Here is an 18527-nt window from a genome sequence, read left to right on the forward strand (position 1 = left end):
TGACATGTCAGTTTTGCTTTTTTCCTCCACTTTCTTTTTCATTCTTCGTTAAAAAAAAGATTGACTTGGGTAGGGAAAGTAGAAAGTCTTGGGTAGGGAAGGGAGATTGACTTGGGCAGGGAAGCGAAAGAGAGAGATACATTCTGAAATAAAATCATTGTATCCATTTGGAGCTGTGGTATAAGGTATAAGATGTTAGTCTAAATGTAATTTCTTTTCAACTTTCCAGTTTCCCCAGTACTCTAATAGTGCATGCCCTTGGGTTTACAGAACACATTATTTCTGGATCTGTCTTACCTAGTCTGTTCCACCGATCAACTTTTCTATTTTTTAAACCAAGACCAAATAGGTTTTATGATTACTGCTTTATAGTTTGGTTTGAGATCTGCTCACACTAGGCCCCATTCATTCCTACAGCATTCCATTATTTCCCTTGAGATATTTGATCTTTTATTTCTCCAGTTGAATTTTGCTGTTATTTAATCTAGTCCTACAAAATATGTTAGCACGGTGGATAAAGATCTGGTGTCAAAGCCAACATGATGTGGATTCAAGCCCTGCCTCTGACACACACGGACTGACTCTAGGCAAGTCAATGAACCACTCAGTGGATGAGGCAATTCTCTAAGATTCTTAGTGGCAGAAAATATGTATGTGTATACACACTTGTATTTACAATAGAGTCCTTCTCTGGCTCCTCGCTCTTGACCTGTATTTGAGGAAGGAATTTCCTTATCAGGGAATATCCATGAAATAACAGGTCCAGCTCCTATCCCCTTTAAAGTAACCCCTTGGTAGTCTGATTGGTATATTCTTACTGTTTCTCACTCTGAACAATGCACTAAAACCCAGAAGCTCTGCTTGCTGGTCACCAAGAGTCCTCATTCTTTAATGGCTTTGTTCTCACATGTCCTTGAAGCTGTATATTTATCCCCAGTGAGACCTAAAGGAAAATCATCCTTGTATTCTAGTAACAATGACCATAAAAGGAAGAGTAGCAGCTACCAATAAAGAAATCACACAGTCAGTATCATTCTAGTTTTATGAAGCGAACATAGGCCCAAAGAAACAAAGAGGCAGTTGTGTTAGGAAGAGAACTTATTAAGAGTAACTAATAATTTAGGTGCCCAGGGCAAGAAGCATAAAAATAGGCCCCTCAAAAGCAGCTTTTATAATTTATGATATGAAAATAATTAAAGAAGTAATTAAAATAAATTTAGTTAAGCAAGACAAGGAAGTAGTGACTGTAGTAGCTAACAAATTAACACTAACAATGTTGTGATCTGGTAGTTTTGTATTTTAATAATTATTCTTCACTAAGTTTACACAGTAGGACAATTCATTTCAGTGTCTGGTTTGTGGTTTCTGTGACCCTTCTTATTATATGTATAAAGACATGTTTGCTTCTTAGCAAACTGCAAATGCCATAATTCCTCTGGAAAATGTAAATGAATCAATATTGCTTGCTACAGGACATATATATATATATATATATATATATATATATATATATATATACATATACACACAAACACACACACGTATATATAAATTTATACACATATTAATAATTAAGGTCTCCTCCCACCCCTTACCTTTGTTAGGATCTTGGTATGTTAGAGGTATATTGCCTCACCCTTGTAGAATCTGAGTTAACATTCTCATGCAGAACACTGAGAGGAAAAGGCACATTCCCCTCCATAAGGCATCTGATCCTTAAGAGAGAACAACCCAAAGCCAGTCTCCCAGCATACCACTAACTTGCTTCTTGCTAACTTTTGCTTTCACTCTTCAAAACAGCTGAGAAAGTCTCCTTTTTTTCACAATAATAATATCATAGATATGTCCCTCTGGGCTCGAAGGACCTCATATTATTAAAAAAAAAACCCTCCACATATTACCCTTGTTAGCTAATTTTGAGTAGAGGGAAACACTTTTGATCTCATACTCTCATTCCCCTCAAGTGGTTACTGTGTTCAAAGATCTGAAAGTGTAGATCTCAAAGAAAAAGCAAAACGTAACACTTGATTGTCCAATTACCATCTCAGAACACAGGAAAAGGAGGTAATATCTTTAATACATGTCAGAGATTGGACTTTTTCTTCTGCACAAAAAAGGGAAAGCTGGTAAACCATCTTATGGACAATCACTCCTCTTCCTACCACTTCATTCCCCTTACAGACACACACACACACAATTGGGTGAAGATTTAAGGGACCACACTATCTGTACAGAATATCCTTTCATAAATCCTCTTTTTTTCTGTACATGGAAATTTTTTCCTTTTCTAGTCTTCAGTGTTGAATGGATTACCACATAATCACTCATTTGCTAGCAAATGAAGGACCTAAAATGGGTAGGAGAAATAAATGGATCAAGTTGCCTCATCCCAGTCGCTGTAGTGAATAGCCCTCACTTGGCATGTTATCAGGAACTATCCTATCTCCTCTGGCTTGCAGGATACTGCTCTCTCGGGGCATCACTATGTCTACAAAAGAAGGGAAAATTTACCATGTATGAGATTTAAAATCTAATTATAAGGCATAATTCCTACCTCACTACACTTGGTGAGACAAAATGGGTAAATACTCACAGAATCTCAGTCCCTGGGGGGAAAAATGTCTTCATTCTGTAGGAAAATGTGATGTCCACTAACCTCAGGAAAGGTAGTGAGAGTCTCTACCTGCTAAGTCTAGTCACAAAGGTCCTACACAAACAAGAAAGCCAAAAGTCAGCAGAAATACTTAGAGGGTGAAGAAGCATCCATTGGAAATAAAGACACCCAGGAAGCCACAAGATCCAGAACCAGGCAGAATCTGGTTGTCTCATGTTTAAAGACAGGTTGAGACAGTCCTTGCTGCCATTAATAAGACTTATCCACCCCCCCTCCAAAAAAAAATAGTGGAAGGAAGAGAGGAAGACAGATAGAACACAGGTACATAGACAGACAAAGAGACAGGTGCCAGGCATTGCACCAAGCACTGGGGATACAAACACAAGCAAGCAAGATAACCCCCACCCTCAAGGGACTTGCATCTAATGGTAGAAGACAACACATAAAAGGGAGCTGGGATGGAGGGAGCAGGTGAAAAGGCTAGCAGAGGACAAGAAGTTCAGGGAGTCAAGTGAGGAATGAAGTGAAGTGAAGTATGGCAGGGTTCACGCTGAAAGAGTAATCCAGGAAGGCAGTCGCCCATCAGGAGAGCAGCACTTCTGGGCAGAGGCTTCTCTAAGGTAGGAAGGCAACTGGCAAGGAAGAGAAGTCCAGAGAATCAAGGGGGGAGGTGAATATGTTTTCTAGTGGGCAAATTCCCCACTAATGAGGAAAAAATGCAAAGGTAAGACAAGAAAACCAGACGCTGGATTAGAAAAAACAGACTGCTGGCAACGACACTCAGAGCCACAAACTGGTACACAGCTGCAAATATAATCTTTTGCATGGGTTCCAGGCTCAGATTAACTGACTATTAAACATTTAGAATTGGACATTTCAAATTTCGTATATCCAAAACAGGACTCATTATCTTTCCCCCAAAGAACACTCCTCTTTCAAACTTCTCTTCTTCAGTTAAGGGTACCACCATCTTTCCACTCACCCTCGTTTGAAAGATCTATGCCATCCCTGACCCCTCATTCACATTCACCACATATATCCAACCTTTTGCCAAGTCCTGTTGATTCTACCCCCATATCTTTCCCACACCATCACCTTCACCCTACTCATAAGGCCCTCACCAAGTACCACTGATAAAATGAATCAAAGAATCACAAAATCACAGCATTTGAGAACTGCAAGGGACTTAAGTGTCCAATCTACTCCCAGAAGGAATCTCCACTATATCATATCCTTCCAGTGGTCATCTAGCTTCCTTTGGAAGATCTTCAAGGAGAGGGGATTTCTTGAGTCAGTTCATTTCATTTTTGGACAGCTCTGTTAGGAAGTTTCACATGACTTCTAGGCTGACTTTCCTTCTTTCTAAGTTTTAACTATTGCTCTGCCCTCCAGGTACAAAAAGAATAAGTCTAACTTGCCCTTCCACGTGATGGGGTTACTATTCCTCCCCTGAGTCTTCTTTTTCCAAGCTACACATCCCAGATTTCTTCAAATGATCCCTGAATGACACAGTCTCGAGACCCGTCATCAGTCTAGTTTCCTTCCTTTAGAAGCTCTCCAGCTTGTCAATACCATTCTTAAACTGTGGCACTTAGAACTGATGACAAGCCTATTTCCTCTTTACTCTTGCAAGTCAAGTCAAGGTAAGTGCTTCAATGCAGCTCAGGATCAAATTAGATTTTTTTTGATGGCTATATAACACATTTACATAGGCTGAACTTGCAGGTCAAAAATACTTCCGTATCTTTTTTCAGACAAACTTGTACTTGCAAAGGTGTTTTTTGTACCCAAGATCTAATATTTAGCCCTACTGAATTTCGTTTATTTGACTCAGCCCTTTGTTCTAGCTTGTCAAAATCCCTGGTGATAGAATGAACACAATCTTTTTCCTTATTATTCAACATTATTACTGTAATTAAGAAAGCAGGGTAAGTCACTTAACCCTGTTTGCCTCAGTTTCCTCACCTTTAAAAATGAGCTAGAGAAGGAAATAGCAAACCACTCTAGTATCTTTGCCAAAAAATAAAACACAAATGGGGTCACAAAGAGTCAGACACGACTGAAATGACTGAACAACGACAATAACAAAAGAATTCTGGCAACTAGGGAATAATCATTCCCATCTGTAGGGAGCAGGGTGCTTTTCCTGATCCTTCTAACTGCTAATCCCTCCCAGACTACCTTGTATTTAATTACTTTGTATTTATTCTTTTCAGATTTATTCAATATATACTTATACGTGTATTTGTTGTCTCTCCCATTAGGATACAAACTCCACTAAGGAAGGTGCACTCATGCTGTTCCTTGGCCGGGAAATAAATGATCCCCCTTCTCAGACCATAAGACCATGGAGTGGGAGGGCCTTGTAAAGCCTTACACCAAAGTTCTTTTCAGTATTTTTCTTTATATACCTTGTCTTTACATACCTTGAGAAAGTGAAGGGTTATTTCCATAAGTGTTTTAACACCAGTAAGTTTGTAATACTCAATTTAATTTAACAAATAGTAAATGCTTACTCTGTATAATCCTAGATTCTGTTAATGCAGAGATTGAAAAAAAAAACTATAGTACCACCTTCTCAAGGAGCTCTTTTTTTTTTCAAATTTATTTATTTATTTATAGTTTACCACACACGGTTCTACATAATTTTGAGTTCCAGATTTTCTCCCCTCCCTCCCCCCTCCCACCCCAAGATGGCCTGGAATCTCATATAACTACCATGTATAACTTCACATTGAATTAATTTATACACTAGTCAAGTTGTGGAGAAGAATTATGACCAATGGAATGAATCATGAGAAAGAAGAGACATAACCAAAAAAACCAAACAAACAAAAAAAAAAACCAAAAAACAAAAACAAAAGAGAAGCTAAAAAGGCGAGCATGTAGTGCCCCTCAATCTGTATTCAAACTTCACAGTTCTTTCTCTGGATGAAGATAGCATTCTCCATCGTGAGTCCCCTGGAGTTGTCCTTGCACCTTACGTTGCTGAGAAGAGCGAAGTATGTCAGGGTTGGTCCTCACAGAATCCATATATCTGTGGTTGTGTACAATGTTCTCCTGGCTCTGCTCCGCTCACTCAGCATTATGTCGTGTAGGTTTTTCCAGGTTGTTACAAAATCCGTATCATTCCCATTTCTTATGGCACAATGGTATTCCATTACCTTCATATACCACAGCTTGTTCAGCCATTCCCCAATTGATGGGCACACCTTTGATTTCCAATTCTTGGCTACCACAAAAAGAGCCGCTATAAATATCCTTGTACATATGGGTCCTTTTCCCGCTTGTGTGATTTCTTTGGGATACAACCCTAGAAGTGGTAATGCTGGGTCAAAGGGTATGAACATTTTTATAGCGCTTTGGCCATAGTTCCAAATTGCTCTCCAAAATGGCTGGATCAGCTCACAACTCCACCAGCAATGTAACAATGTTCCAATCTCCCCACATCCTTTCCAGCATTTATCATTTTCCTGTTTTGTTATTTTAGCCAATCTGACAGGAGAGATGTGGTATCTAAGAGTTGTTTTGATTTGCATTTCTCTAATCAGTAGTGATCCAGAGCATTTTTTCATATGCCTATAGATAGCTTTAATTTCTTCCTCTGAAAACTGCCTGTTCATATCCTTTGACCATTTCTCAATTGGGGAATGGCTTGTGTTCCTATATATTTGGCTCAGTTCCCTGTATATTTTAAAAATGAGGCCTTTATCAGAGATACTAGTTGCAAAGATTTTCTCCCAATTTTCTGCTTCCCTCCTAATTTTTGTTACATTGGCTTTTTTTGTACAAAAACATTTCAATTTGACATAATCAAAATTATCCATTTTGCATTTTGTAATGCTCTCTATCTCTTGTTGGGTCATGAATTCTTTTCTTTTCCATAAATCTGATAAATAGACTATACCTTGCTCTCCCAAATTACTTATAGTATCGGCCTTTACTCCTAAATCATGAACCCATTTTGACTTTATTTTGGTCTCAAGCAGCTCTTGATTTAATTGGAGGGTGTGAGGGTGTTGTGACTTCAGCCCTGCTGTCCTCTTAGCCTCCTCCAAACTCAGTTAAGGATTCAAGGTATAAAGTTTTCTGGGTGTCCCTGCTTTTACCCCACAAGTTACTCTCCACACCTGGATCATATTCCTTCTCCTCTTCATCTCCCCTCTCTCTGAATCATCAGATGACTGCTTAGGAGAGACCTCAGGGGACATCTACTTCAACTCCATCATTTTACTTCAAGGGTCAGCTGAAGAACTACTTCCTCTCTGAAGATTTCCCTGAATCCTCCTAATTGCTGGTGCTCTCTCCTTCCTCCAATTACTAAATCATCATATACAGATTATAATCTGCCCTAGTATAACGTATAAACTCTTGGGTGTGTATGTGTGTGTGTGTGTATGGGGGTGCAATTTTGGTTTTTTGTGCCTCCAGAACGTAGCATAGTATTTTGCACATTTTTTTAAAAAAGTATGGACCAGTGATGTCATTGTAAGGAATTATCAGTGTACAAACTCCCTCCACCAATGCATATTGACAACTTCCCCATAATTCAGTCTCTGAAATTTACCTGATTAACTGCCTTGCCCATGGTCACAAAGATAGCTTATGTGAGAGGTAGGGATTGAACCTAGCTCTCTATCCATGACATCATGTGCCATGTACATAATAGCACTCAAAACATTTACCGTATTGAATTTTATGGGTGCCCCTTTCCCTTTTCTAACTATACCCATATTCTAACTCCCTTCATGGCCCTCCTGGCTGATGAGTTTCCTTTGCTCTACCCCTACTGTTTATTCAGGGCCTCACTGTTCCCTTTAGAAAAGTTTAAAGAGAAGAGACCACACAGGATGTTCTGTCACTTTCTTTTCCTGTGTCTCTTCCCAACCCCCTCCCCCGGGCATGCACCCCAGCACCTTAGGGTCTTGGTTGGAAAGTACAAGGGGTGGGTGGTTTTGAGAGGGTGAGGTATGTATTCCACGGACCCAGTGACCTTTTCCTTTTCTCAGCTTTCTGTTCCCTGCACAATATAGATCACACATGTTTGAGTCTAGAGATGAGCTGGACGCTGGTCTACCACCTGGGCTCCAGGCTGTTCCGGATGTGGTGGGTTGTTTATCATCACTTAATCAGTTCTCTGGTATGAAAAACAGCTTCCTCGAGAAACTTTGGCACCCCTGGTATTAACCATTGAGTGGCCCTCAGACACAACTCAGGGATTAAGGCATTTTCTCAACCTGACAGCCATTTTAGAAGTTTTAAGATAAAGTGGTTTGGGTTTTTTTTTTCTTCCCAAGTTAACTAGAAAGACTGAGGCCTAGAATGGCTGGTGAAAACCCCAGGCCTGAAGCCAGGCCCCAGGGTCTTGCTCCTTTGCCTTATTCTCCCTCCCAGACTTACCTAAAACACTGTTGGCAAGGATAGGGGATAGATATTGGACCAGTGATTTCAGGGCTACCGGAAACTCTTGCCTGAGGAAATTTCCTCTGACAATGCAGGTCAGCACTTTCTTTGTCATTTATAGTATTAAAGAGTTGCCTGAAGAATGGGAGCAAGTGACTTGGCCCAGGTCACAAGGTCAGTATGTGTCACAAGTGTCCCAAGCCTTTCTGGATCCTAGGACAGTTCTGTATTGTTGGCAGAAGAGGGAGGAGGAGTTGAGAATATAAGTGGGATAATTGGTTCATCACTTCTAACCAAAAAATAAATATGGTTATGTGCAGGCATGAATTTATCCGGATGGGGAGGGTAGGTTGGAGGACAAAAATGATTTCACGACTAGCAGCAAGGGTCCAAAAGAATGTAAGTTCATTGAAAGCAGGAATAGTCTCATCTTTGTTTTTATATCCCGAGTGCTTACTAAGTGAACTTAATAGATATTTAACAAATGAATCACTTTAGGCATTCCCTAGCTTTGTGACCACAGGCAAAACACTCTCTTTCCAGGCTCTGTTTCCTCAGCCACAAGATGGGGGAAATGGAGCCTAGCCTCACTGGGCTATTACAAGGACCAAAAGAGCTAATGTATGTAGAGAACGATGTAAGCCATTACAGCACTTATTACTCATTCGGCCCACCACCACCCCTTTTGAGAAAAGAAACAGAAGGGCACCCAGGCTATTCATTGTTTCTATGCCTCCTCAACTTAAGGGAACCACAAAATGTGTTGGAGAAGGAGAGACTACATGTTCATTTCAGGCTCTCTGACCTGGCTCTGGAAGGCTTCAGGGCTTAGGCTTTTGCTCCATTCCCCTCTCCTCACATCCCCACTTTCCCCTCCCGCAAATATTATTCCTTGGATTTCTAGCATCTTTAAATAAACAAAGAAAGAAAACTACATCTGGCTTAAGATCATGTGGCTTTTTGGGGGTCTGCTTCCTGAGCCTTTTTCTAGGGGCAGTGGTTCAGACCTGACCCACGTGACTGAAAATTGTTTCCATCTGTCAGTGGGTCTGGGAGAGATTTTCCTCAGGATCTCGGCTTGGCCTCTTAGCTCTGGGCTTCATATCTCTCCTCAAATCTCCCTTGATTATGCTTCCCTGTCACCCTTGACCAGGCCATGTCAATGGAAAGGCTTAGCCCTCTGAAATTCCCTCACCTTCCTTAAGAAAGGCTGAACCTAGGGTATTCTGGGGGCCCTTTGGGGAGTGAAGTTGAGGACAGGAAGAATAAAGACCCATGGTCCCAGCTCCAGCTGGCTCTTTTGATAGCCACCACCGGTCACTTGAGAAACTCAAATCAAACCAAATATCCTGCTGAGAATAGTTTTTGCTTTAGAATGATTATTTAAAAACACACATGAGAAACCTCATTCCTTCTACATTCATTTAGGAAGTTTTGGTTCTTCTACAAATGAAAACTGATACTTATCAAACATCTTACTCATTTAAATTCCCCCCCCCCCAAATATGCATCTCCTATAGGCCAGTACCAAAAAGGGAATAAATTACAAAGCCTCGGCTACTAAACAAAACAGATTGCCCTATGCATATCAGTCCAGGTGCTGGATGGGAACTGAATTTTGTAACCTACTCTTATGACCTCCAGCCAGACCTAAAAAGAAAGAAAGGGACTCTACCCAATCAATCCTTAGAAAGGCACTCACCGTCTGTGGTTTGTCTACTTGGCTCTGCAGAATCCAAACAGACAGAGTGACAGTAAGAATTATCTCCTAGAGTATCCAAGCCTCCAAGTCCAAATCCCTTCACGTGATGAGATGTGGAAAAAGAGGCCAGAGAGGGCCCATAGACACAAAGAGTGGCAGAGATGGGACTGGAATCCAGGCCTCCTATCTTCCCATTTTTACCTGGTCTAACTTTTGTTATAATATTTTCCTTTGGGTCTGAAGCTAGGTGGTGGGGTAGATAGAGCACTGGGCCTAGAACCTGATCTTCCTTAGCTCAAATGTGGTCTCAGACACTTACTAGATGTGTGACCCTAGGCAAGTCACTTAACTCTGTTTGCCTCAGTTTCCTCATCTGTGAAATGATCTGGAGAAGGAAATGGCAAACCACTCCAGTACCTTTGCCAAGAAAACCCCAAATAGGGTCACGAAGAGCCAGACATGACTGAAAACCAACAACAGTCTAAAGCTAAAGTTACAGGAATGATATTTCTACCAATACCACAGATTTTTATCTTTTCAAAAAGAAGTTACAGTAGAAGCAGCACTGGAATTGGAGCAACAGCTCCCCTAAAAAAAAAAAAAACAACAAAAAAGACACTTGACCTCTTAGACTTCAGTTTCCTTATCTCTAAAATGAGGGGATTAGACCCTTTCAGTTCTCTTCTAGCTTTAAGGCCTCTAGATCTATGAAACTGATAGTGGGGATCTCTCTGCCTTCTCTGAAAAGGTGTCAGACTTGGTTGATTCTGATTATTTTTTTCTAAACAGCTTCCCCTGGCCCCTTCTTTCTTTTTATTCTTTGTCATAAAGAAATGGGTAGGGGACATATATATTCAGAAACAAAGGTGATTTTAAAACTAAAGATACCATTTTTTCTTTCAAAGTTTATGTCAAGTAACGGTGGTTCTAATAAAATCCATTTGCCTGTTCTCAGTTGATGATACATTGAGGTATGCAAAATATTCTATGAGAGATATATTGATTCTGAGATGACTAACTTCTATAGACTTGGCTCTTCTCAGTAATACAAGGTTCAAAGACAACTCCAGAGCACTCATGATGGAAAGAGCTATCTATATCCAGAGAAAGAACTATGAAGTCTGAATGCAGATTGAAGCAAACTATTTGCTCTCTCTCTTCCTTTTTGGTTTTGTTTCTTCTTTCTCATGATTCATTCCATTGGTCATAATTCTTCTTTACAACTTAACTATTGTGTAAATAAGTTTAATGCAAAGATATATGTAGAAAATATATATTGGATTCCATGCCATCTTAGGGGGCGAGGGGGGATGGGAGGGAGGAGAAGAAAATCTGGAACTCAAAAACATGCAGAACTGAGTGTTGTAAATTAAAAATGAAAAATCTTAATTAAAAAAAAATATTCTGTGAGGTCAATAAAGCCCTCTCTCTGGCTTTCCTCATCCCATAAAATTTAGCCCCTCATAACGAAAGGGCCAGAAAAATGATCCACAGTTATTGGTTTCACTTTATGAAAATTCTGGGCTTCTAAGTGGCACAATGAATTGAATGCTGGGCCTGGAGTAAGGAAGACCTAAGTTCAAATCCAGCTTCAGATACTTACTATCTGTGTGACCCTGAGCAAGTCATTTAACTGTGTCTACCTTAGTTTCCTCAACTGTAAAGTGGGAATAATATAATAGCACCTATCTCCTAGGGCTGTAAAAGTGACATGAGATATTTGTAAAGTGTGCCTGGCACAAAGTAGGCAATTAATAAATTCCCCCCTTTGCACCTAGGCTGAACAACTAGCAATTTCATACACATACACACACACACACACACACACACACACACACACACACACACAGAGTCTTATTTGCTAAAAGTACCACACACAATTCCAAATGAATGAGGATACCACAGTATAGTGGAAAGCAATGACCTCTGACAAGTCAGAGAACCTGGGCTTCACTCTTGACTCTGCCACTGTTGAGTTGGGTGGCACATTCTATTTCTCTACGTCTTAATTTCCTTATCTGTAAAATGAGGACTGATGATTGCTAAGGTTCCATCTGGTTCTAAATTCCATGCATGAGCACTGGTCTGAATAGGGTCTTGTGATTCTTTCTTTAACAATGATGCTGCTATTCACACCATTTGTACCCTACTCATCTACCTCCAACATGGGGACACTGGGATACAGTCACTTAATTAAGCATCCCCCACATGCAATGTTTGGGACAAAAAAGGACATGCAGTCCAGCCCTGCAGCCTAATGAGGGAAAAAAAAAGGAAATAGGAAACATTAAGAACACTTGTAAGTTCTAAGCTGGAGCAGAGGAAAGTTAGGAGGGATCTCCTGAGGACTTCCTTGGGATGGGGCTCTCATAAAACTTCACAAGTCAAAAGACTATCCCTCAGTCCTAACATATAGACACACAGAGACACAGACATACACATACACACACACATACACACACAAATTCACAGACATACAGATACACACAGACTAGATTAGATACATACAGAGATACAGATACACAAAGGCACAGATATACACACAAATGCACAAAGGACACAACATACAGACATAGATACACAAATAGACACAGACACATACACCCTTGTGATGTTACTCCTCACAGATTGCTGTCTTTAGCAGGCTTAGGAAGAATTCAGTTAACTAAGCTGCTTTTTTTCAATAATATGGATCATACCTCTCCTTGCTTCCAGGCTGAGTACGTACTTATATAACTCCCTTTTGTGCATTCTATGCTACAAACTGACCTCCTCCCTATACTCTGTATGTGATGCTCCCTCTCCTGCCTCCATGGCCTTCGAACAAGTTTTTTTTCCAGACCTAGAGTGATTTTCCTCAATGCTTCTGATTTTTGGAATCAGTAGCCCCCTTCAGACTCAGATCATATGCTACATTTCATACCAGGTCATTCCTTATTCTCCCAGTATGTTAATGGTTTCCTGAAGCCATCTGAAATCCCTTTGTATTTACTGCTCTGTGTATGCATTGTATACCCCAACAGAATGTAAATTCCTTGAGAGCAAAGGCCATTTTTACTTTGGTCTCTGTATTTCTAGCACCTGACACAGCAGAATTGTTGAACTTCTCCTTCACTCCTCTAGTGAGCAATACTCTCAACAGACCCCTATGGGGCCCAAAGACATTTGGGGACTTTTGCACAAAGTGACAAATTCTTTTCCCCACCCCAGGCCTGCCTGTGCAATGCTTTCCAAGCATGATTAAATTAGAACACATTCTACCGCTTGTGGGATCACAGTCTCATGGGAAGCTAATGTACATCTGGCTCTATGACATCTCAAGAAGGGGGCCAGCTGTTGGATAAGCTGACTTGGCAGACTTTGAGGGGAGCAAGCTCACACTTAGGCACAGTTCCTGGCTTCAAGACAGGAAGTTTTTTTTTAGACAAAGATTTCTGAGTTTTGCCTTTGAAATCAACATAAGGGACTACTACTGCCCAGCCCCCACTAGATCATAAACTTCAAATTTAGTCAACCCGCTCCTTTTACATAAGAGGAAACGGAGGGGAAAAGACCTGACCAAGTCAAACATATAGCAAGTAACAGAGCCAAAACTTGAACCCAGGGCCTCTGACACAAAATTCAGGGTTCTTTTCCCTATACCCCTTTCCTTTTTATCTCTCTTTGATTTCCTGAACTTTAAAAAATTAAACCTGATATCCTCATGGATCATTTGGCAACCACGGAAAGCTAAAGAAGGAGACTAAGCCACTAATTTCCCAGTGCTGGTCCCTCTCCAAGTGAGGGAGAGCAGCAACCAAGACGCTGTCCCAGGAGGTAAAATTCAGAGGGTTCTGACAATTCTTGCAGTCCTTCAGCAACAGAGGAATAGCTAAGTTTAGCAGCTAGTAGGCAATAGTAACTAATTTAAAACAAGGATGTATTAGACAGCCAACATTCTCCTTTTAGCAGTTGCATCTCAGGTATCTGCTCCATCCAGCCCTGCCATGTCCCTCCTTCCCAACTATATCCAGGGCCTGTTTTGTGCAATGACCCTTGTTTGGGTACAAAAATTGGGACCTGTATGTCATTCAATTTGGGAATAGGACCCTAGCCTTGTCTATCAGCTGAGTCCACCTTGATAACGTCAAAGCAGCAACCATATTCTTAGCCAAAGCCTTCGATTACTCTCTTTCTTACTTCTCCCCTACTGAACTACTTTTAGGAACCTGAGAACTAGACCTCTCATAGGAAACAACTGTCAGCAAAATTCAAATCCACCATGTGCCCCATCTGTATGTGACACTGTACAAAGCACATGCTTTTTGTCTTCTGGTAATTTGTAATTGAAGAAAGGATGCACACAGGGGTGAGAGTGTACTGACAATGTAGTAATAGGAAGTCAAGTTTTGAATCTTGGCTCTGCCATTAGCTAGCTGTGTGATCTCAAAAAAGTCACTACTATTCTTTTGAGCTTCATCTGCAAAATGGGAATAGTGAGATCTGATTTGTCTTATTTCATAGGATTATTGTAAGGATCAAATAAGATAACATAAAAGTGTTCTGCAAATTATAATACAAATTTAATGCATCACTATCATTAGGGTTGAAGTGGCTAGATGGCATAGTGAGTGGATAGAGTACCAGGCCTGGAGTCAGGAAGAGCTGAATTCAAATCTGGCCTCCAACACTTACTAGCTGTGTGACCCTGGGCAAGTCACTTAACCCTGTTTGCCTTAGTTTCCTCATCTGTAAAATGAGCTAGAGAAGGAAATGGCAAACCGCTCTTTGACAAGAAAACTGAAAGCCATCTGAAATGATTGCATGATCATTAAAATGAAGAATGCTAATGTAGACAGAGCTAAAGAAGGAAGCTGTGCACCCCAACGAGACAAAATAACATCCTGACCTGGTCTGTAAATGTAGCTTATCTCATGGGAGGCTGACATGGTTCAGGAAGGTGGGAAATGCACTGGGTGATCAAGGTCTATTGACCTAAGTAAGGCATTTATTAAGCACTTACTGTGTGCTAGGCAATCTGCTAGGCTCTGGGGGTACAAAGGAAAAAGTGAACAGGCCCTGTCCTTGAGGGGCTTACAGTCTAACAGGGAGATAAATACCCAATATTTTCAAAAGGAATAAAAGATAACTTTGGGAAGGAGATTATGAGCCACTGGAGAAATCAGGAAAGCTTCAATGTAGAAAGTGGCATTTGGTTAATTAATTTATTTTTAGTTTTCAACATTCACTTCCACAAGATTTTGAGTTCTAATTTAGAATTTCTCCCCATCTTTCCCCTCCCCTCACCCCAAGACAGCATGCATTCTAATTACCCCTGCCCCCAATCTGCCCTCCCTTCTATCACTCCCCCCCCCTTTTGTTTCTCTGTAGGGCAAGATAGATTTCTATACCCCATTACCCATATATCTTTATTTCCCAGTTGCATGTAAAACAATTTTAGCATTCATTTTTAAAACTTTCAGTTCCATAGTCTCTCCCTTCTTTCCTCCCCACCCACCCTCATTGAGAAGGCAAGCAATTTGATGTAGGTTCTACATGTGTAGTCATGCAAAACACTTCCATAAGAGTCATGTTGTGAAAGACTAACTATATTTCCCTCCATTCCATCCTACCCCCCATTTATTCTATTCTCTCCTTTGACCCTGTCCCCCACCTCAAAAGTGTTAGAGAAGGTGGCATTTGAGCTGGGTCCAGAAAAAAACCAGGGACTCCCAGAGGAGAACATGAGGGAAAACCACATGATGAGTATGGGGGATAGTCAATACAAAGGAAGGGGATTTCCTGTGTGAGGAATCGGGAGGAGGCCAGGAGAACTGGATGACAGTGAGGTGAAGGTTGTAAGATGTAAGAAGACTAGAAATAAAGGAAAGGGGACAGGTTGTTAAAAGCTTTAAATACATATCTGAGGACATAACCCTATACAGAAAGAATCAAGTGCAGAGTAGGTGCTAGTATTGGGGTTATCTAACTGTTCTAACAAAGAAAGGACTTTCAGGCTGTATTAGTGGTACTAGGCATTGTGAGATGATCTTTTGTGGTGATAATGTGAAGATCTTTCCCACTCATTCAAGAGGCCTCAGGTGAGGCCTGTTAAGAGAGGCAGGCCCATACTTTTGTGATGCCAATCAGTGATTAAAGATCTTTCCCACACTCTTTTGCCTATTGGGCATGAAGCCCTCAGGCCCTAAAAAAGAACATATACACTCAGAAGGTAGCTATTGAGAGCCGAGAATTCAGAAGTCAGAAGAGAAGCCAGCCTTCTGAATTCAGCCCAAGCAGAAGGGTGTAAGAACTCTGAGTCCACAGAGCTGCAAAAGAGAGTGCTGAGGAGAGAGTGGAGACCATAGAGCTGCGGACCAGAGGACTGAGGAGAGAGGACACAGGCAAGCAAACAGCTAGGATTCGTGAGTGATTGATTATGGGAAGGCCCTAGGGGGGTGGGGACGATGTGATGTTAAGGTTACAGGATGACTTGGCTTTTTGCTTGTAATATTGTGTTTTAATCTCCTTATTGGTTCAGGAATATAATTCCTGCTATATGGAATTGGAATTACTGGTTCTGGGATTTGATTCTTTGGTGCCCAAATAAATGTTACACTTCCTCTGCCTTCCACCTAGAGAGTTTTTCATCCTTTGTGATTCTGAACCATACAGGCATGTTCATGGTCATCCTCCACGTCATGAATCTTGCCTTACCGATATATCTTTTCATTCTCATTTTCCTTTTCCAGTTTGCACTCCCTCTTGTATCCCCTGACTCACTGGTCATGGTAAGGGAGTCAGAATACTCCTTGCTCCATTTGCCTCTTCCACATTCTCCCTTTACCACCATCACTCAGTAACCTCTCCTTTGAAGCTTACTTTAAATTTATTATCAATCAAATTCTGGTAGCTGCCATCTACAGACTTCCCAGGACATTCTCCACTCCTCAAATAAGTCAGTGCCTTTCTCACACAACATCTTTCCACCCCAACTCCTACTCTAATATTAGGGGACTTTAGCATAAATATTGCTAATCCCTCATGTACTCCAATTTCCCAGTTACTCGATCTACTCAATTCCCATGACCTCTTCCCCTCTTAAGTTACATATAGATGGTCATAGCGTTGATCTCGCTTCTCCCCCACCCAAAAAAAGTGTTCCATTCATTTTTCCCTCTGTCTTAGGACCCCAACCTATCCTTCATCACCTTCTGCTTGCTCTCCTCTTCTCCACACCCCATTTCCAATCTCTGCCTCTCAGTTCTTCTCTAGGTAATTCATTACTCTAGCACTGACTACACTCTCCTCCTTTCTCTATTTCAAGCCCTTAGTGAGTGTCCAAATCTCCACTATTCTCTACACTTTAGTCCTTTGCCCCTTTGGTTTTCTGCTGAATATGCCTTGCCACATCCTAATCTTGGATTACTCCTACTGCAGCCTTCCCTCCTAGAGAAAAACACGAAACCAAGTTGACTATTTCATTACAAATTTATGTCACATTCTCAAGTGGGGTTTGACTGCATTAGGGAAATCTTTTTACATCTCCCTGACTGATTCACTATCTCACTTATGAGTGCAGTTATTTCAAACCTTTTCAATCCTTCTCAAGCCTCCCATGGCACCCCTAACCCCACTCTATCAACAGAGGATCTGGATTTATACTTTCTTGAAAACACTGAGGAGCATTCCTTCTCCTTGCTCACTCTGTCTTCCCTACTATCTTCTCCTTCACCTTGGTCTCACACAAAGAGGCATCCCTTTGCCTTGCCAAGGAAAACCTCTACAAACAGCTTTGAACCCATTCCAAGATTGCCCTGCCTATCATCCCCACTCTTTCACTGAACCTCTCAACTTACTGCTTCCCCGGTGCCTACAAATGTGCCCAGGTTGCTGCCTCCACCATCACTCATATCCTTAAAAATCTCTCTTTATCTGACGTAGCTACTAGCTTTCATCCTATACTCTCTTCCCCTTCCCGGCTACTATTGGTGCTTCCACTTCCTCTCTTCTTATGCAGTTTTTAAATGCTCTGTAATCTGGCTTCTGACCTCAACATTCAATTGAAACTGTTCCCTCTGATCTCTTATTTCCCATATCGAATAGCCTCTTCTTAATACTCAACCACCATGATATCTTTCTAGTCCCTGCTTGAAGACCTCTAGTGAGGGAAGACTTCTGAATCGTTTTAATCTGAAGTTTTTCCTTATCAAACCTAAACTTTCCTATTTGCAACGTCCAGGAGACAAGTGACTAAGGCCAAATGTTTCCTAGACTATCACAGACATTTAAGAAGCTACTGGCCCCACTAAATATGTCTGATGCCAATCCTACTGAATCTCAAATCACAAAGTATCATAGCTGAAGGCGACCCCAGGAGGAATCGTTAAGGTAAACTTTTTGAGGTCAGGGACTATTTATTGAGGGGTGTGTGTGTGTGTGTGTGTGTGTCTGGTGCTTTGTACATAATAGATGTTTAAGTGTTTATTGAATGAAATCTAGTTCAACCTATACCTGACCTGGACATAAAATCCAGATTGGTGCTACGGGATTATCCATCCTTCACTTAAAGACCTCCATTGACTGGAAACTCACTAACTTCTGAGCAATTTATTCTACTTTTGGATAGCTTTAATTGTTGGAAAGTTTTCCCAGACACACTCGGGCATGAATCCCTCCCCCCCCCCACCCCCGCATATGTCCTGTGACAAGAGAAGACAAAACTAACCTCACTCCCTCAGTGACTTCCCCCTTTCACCCTCCCACTTTAATAGTCAGACTGACTCCTCAGCTTCCCCCCAGCAAAAATGCATGTCAGATAGGGGCCTG

General features: G+C 41.1%; 1 protein-coding gene across 4 annotated transcripts in view; it reads right to left on the reverse strand.

Moving 5' to 3' along the window:
- The window catches only part of SEPTIN9 (septin 9), a 344886-nt gene that overhangs the window by 26642 nt on the left and 299717 nt on the right, over positions 1–18527 (reverse strand). The window lies entirely within an intron of this gene.

The sequence above is a fragment of the Trichosurus vulpecula genome, chromosome 4 (genome assembly GCF_011100635.1).
Source record: "Trichosurus vulpecula isolate mTriVul1 chromosome 4, mTriVul1.pri, whole genome shotgun sequence".
NCBI classification, from domain to species: Eukaryota; Metazoa; Chordata; class Mammalia; order Diprotodontia; family Phalangeridae; genus Trichosurus; species Trichosurus vulpecula.